This window comes from Hippoglossus stenolepis, chromosome 14, assembly GCF_022539355.2.
Source record: "Hippoglossus stenolepis isolate QCI-W04-F060 chromosome 14, HSTE1.2, whole genome shotgun sequence".
Taxonomy (NCBI): Eukaryota; Metazoa; Chordata; class Actinopteri; order Pleuronectiformes; family Pleuronectidae; genus Hippoglossus; species Hippoglossus stenolepis.
The window spans coordinates 18,427,260-18,431,761 of NC_061496.1; positions in this window are offsets into that span (position 1 = coordinate 18,427,260).

Genomic DNA, 4,502 nt, shown 5'->3' on the forward strand with positions numbered 1-4,502 from the left:
GGTTGAGAAAGTTGACCTCCGGTTCTGTTTGGCGTTTTCTTCCCGTTTTTTTCTCTCAACAGTTGCCAAGTGCGGCTTATTGTAGGAACCATTGGGTTTCTCTCTAAAATATTGTATGAAAATGACCTCATGATAGAGAGTGTCTTGTGTTATACAAATATACTTGAAATGAAGGTCAATATAGATTCATCCATCCGTCAATTATCCATATCACCTATTCTTTGAGGATCGTGGGGGAGTTGGAGCCAATCCCAGCTGACATCGGCCGAGAGGCAGGGTGCATCCTGGACAGGTCGCCACCGAACTGGGATTTGAACTGGGACTGCGACAGTTCTAGCCACTGCACCACCGTGTCAGTTCTTCCAATTCAGACATACAGCAGATATTGAAAAATAAAATCAGTTGATTTTATTGAACAATGTAATGCAATCAAGGGCAGCAGCAGTTTTTCATTGAAGTTATAGTTATTGGTGCAAGACAGTATTATATAGCCTCATGCTGACCTCTATTTGAAATGCACATGTATCCCTGCTTTTAATATTCATATATTTGTGCTCTAACTGAGTTGGAAATGTTAAGATTGATTAAGATACCAGGTTTGTGTACGTTCAGGCATTCGGTTTAGGACATTTGCTAACACTCTTATATATTTACATTAAATTGAAGTAGTAGCAGCAGCAGTAGTTGTACATGGATGTTGGACATATTTGGCTGTTCTGTGTAAATTGCGGCCCCTTATGGCCCCTCGATTTAGAAAACTCCTAGAGCCGCCACTGTTGAGCTCACTAATTAGCACATGACATCTCGTTTGTTTAAACTCAAGTCTCTATTGGTTGTAGCAACCTCACTGTGGAGTCCAGAAAGTCTCTGAAGGAATAATGAAATATCAACACATGAAGTAGAAGTTTTTTACAATAATTTAGTCTGATGTCACATACTGACACCAATGTTGTGACATCATAATACTTATATTAGATGTACTCTCATCTGCTTTCCCTTCTTTTCCTTTCATTCGTTCTGATTCATCAGAGCCTTCTTTCCGTTCATCTCTCGACCTCGTCCCCTGGTGTCTGGCACACTTGCAGGCATCCAGAGAATGCCTGACATGGGGTTTGGCCGGTCTGCACCACATACCTGCAGCGTGGCATGGCACAGCTTTAGGGGAATTGTGGCGCATGTGCCACTCAGCAGCCCTGTCTGATGTCCACTAAGTGGCTTCAGACATGAGCACTAATCCACTCTGTGATGAGAAGGCTGCAGCCTGATGGCTCTGCTGCAGGCTGCCAAAATTGTCCAAGCATAATCTCAGGGTCAGACAGAGCACAATGGAGACAAACCTCGAGGCTTCAAAGGGAATTATTGTAACTTCAGTGAAATTATATTTCCTTTGCAGGAATTTGACTGTGATGAATCAATTTGTTCATGTTGTCCCTCCGTTTTATGAAATCTTTATTTGGAAAAGGAGACTGAGGACCATGAACTCTGTCTTTGCCTTCTCTTATGTGCATCAGTTCACAAACACACACAGTAAATAGAGGATTTATTAAAAGACACAAGATGTTAATATGAGAGTTGTTGGAAGGCCTGTGTTTTCATTTTTGACTGAGCAAAGCTAAATGACAAAATTCTATGACTTGACTGTGTTAAATCTTGGGAAACATTTTTATATCACATGGCACAGTTTCTACAAGGACACTGCTGATTTTAACTGTTGTGCTTTGTGAACATAAAGGCTACAGCGAGTCATCTGGAAAAGACGACAAACTCATTTTTGCATCACTTCTCATTGGAATGAGAATTTAGCCGAAACACTGAATAGGTTCTGTATTCTTATTAATTTTGGTCATGAACATAGCGTGTACCCAATAACCATACACACACACACTCAAATGCACACATGCTCGCAAGCTCACATGCACTCTCTTCCATCGTCCACCCTTGAGTCCATCTATTCAGCATTATAACTTGGGCTGTTTTTGTAACAAAACAAGGCCTAATCCTAAATTCAGGGAACTGTGAATGTGCTTCAACAAATGGCAGACAAATGAGAAGGATTAGCGAGGGCCTGTGAAAGAGTGAAAGGTTTGCCATTGATCTACGGTGGTCCTGTTCTCTTTCAGGGCCACTCGGTTTGAAAACCCCACTGAGTAAGAGCATACAGGGCCACTCCAGAGCCCCCTAGGCCACCGAGAGACACACAACAGCCACAATTAGTCTCAGGAGCTGTAATGGCAATTCAATAAGCGCTTTAAAATTGTGCCTTAGTCTGACTGCCACCCCCCAACCCCTCCCAACCCTCCCATTTTCGTCTACATACATAAGATTGGTATTATGAGTGGCGAGGGGCTCTTTTTTCTTTCCCACCCACCACAGTTCTTTTCAGTCACTCCGCGAGAAAATGACCACACAGGGTTTCAAAGGTTCCAGAGGCTGTGGTTTGTTGTCGCTGAAGCAGCATGACTTGTGCCCCTGTAGATTTTGGCTAAGGCCCTCAAAATGGGCTTCAATTATTACTTTCTTCTGTCACTCAGCTGCAAATTAATTTCGAAGCATTCAAAGTAACCTTCTCTGTAAACACTCATTGGGTCATGCAGAGTACCTCCATCCAAGAAATATCTTCATGGGTGTACAGTGTTATGATCTTAGATGTGGCCTGCTGTGGAGCGTATACCAGGTGCTATCTGACAGACACGAGCAACAGCATGACTCACTGTCTCAGTCCTCTCGAACATGGATCAGATCAAACACAGACCAAACACCTGTGCTCCTGACATCAACACGTCATAGCAGAGGAGGAGCTGAGGATGTCTTCTGGACAGCTGTCGTTTCCATTCTCCAACGCGCTCTTTGGGACATTCCTCGTCGATTTTGCAGTGTTTAGGTTTTTTTTTTCCTTTTGCCTCGTGATCAAAGGCCAAAGCTTTTGATCAGGACTTCCAAAGGATCCCTATTGTTTTGCTGGAGAGCACACTGACAGGACAGTGTTCGAGCAATGATAATTACAGCTCCCATTTGGTGTCCTCGGATCTGGCACCAGCAGCCAGTCGCACCCTCAGGCCAAGAAGAAAAGAGAGATTCTTGGATGGTTAAAAAGAGGAGAGAGGAGAGGTGCAGAGAAGAGATGGAGGAAACACTGACAGAGAGGCGAGTCAATCGAGGGAACAGGCAGAAAATGTGATTACCTCGTGGCGTCCATGTTTTTAGTGTGTCTGTGTCTGCTGAGGGTTTGATACCGATCATATGTTCAGAAACACCTGTGAAATTGAAATTCACTGTACTTTACTCTGACTCGAGCTTTGTTCCAACAAGGGGAAAAAAAAAACTGAAATCTTATTCTTCTTTTGGTTTAAAATGAATAATAAAACATTTTGGAAAATAAACTTATTCTTTTCTTACCACTCGTTCAGTTTAGATTTAAACCTCTCTCATGTCTCTACAGTAGGCTAAGTGTGAAGCTAGAAATAGCAGACAGTTAGCTTAGCACCAAGACTGAAAACATGGGGAAATTCTTCTTTTATCCGTACACCAGCGCTTTCAAAACTCACTGATTAAAAAAAACTTTAATTAACCCACATAAAATCCTAAGTGTAAAATGACAACTCACTGCTTTGCAGGTGCTGCACTATTTCTTGCATAGGACCACTATTTTCCTGGAGTCTCCACTTGCTTCCAGGCAACCAGAACCAGAGTTTTTGTACTGGCATAATGAGATACGACTTGTAAATTTGGAACTACAGAGGTGCTAATATGCAGATTTTGAATAGGATACAGATATAACACTTGGAAAGAAGTGCATTTCCCAAAATATCTAACTTTTCCTTTAAATTACTTGATACTACCGTTTAAATGCAATGGTAGGACATTTACAACACAACAGCCCCTCAAGGATTCATAGTTGAGGACAATGACATTTGCATGGCAACAGTATACTCCAGACCCACATTACCATATTTGTATGCCGCACCCAGACTTTTTGAGCTGAACTACAGTGTGACTTCACGCCATTCTGACCAGACATGTACCCCGTCACAGTAATCTCACATTATGTCAGACTGAAAGGTTGGCCTTTATTCACCCCTAACAGCGACTATTCATCCCCGACTCTCCTTTCTGTTCACTGAAAGGGCTGAGTGGCCTCCTGTGCCACTGGAGGGCTCATCTGTGTGTAAATGATCTCGATGCTCGGTTGCATAGTTCATAACCACAGACCTTTCATCAGACACAGGGAGGTCCTCCACATCAACGGCTCTCCCTCTGTGAGTTTTGTCATGATTATGATGAGGAGGGGGGATTATGTCCAAGAGCTCTGATGGAGATGTTACCAACACTTAACAATCAGTGTCAGGCATACGGAAAGATTAAAATCCAATTTTAGCACTTTAAAATTATGTAAAGATGATTAAAAACCCTAACCCACAAGCAATTGAGCCATGAGTCATGATTCATTTACATTTTTTATTGAAGTTTACCAAACTCAGCATGGACCAAGGCACTCAAATGAT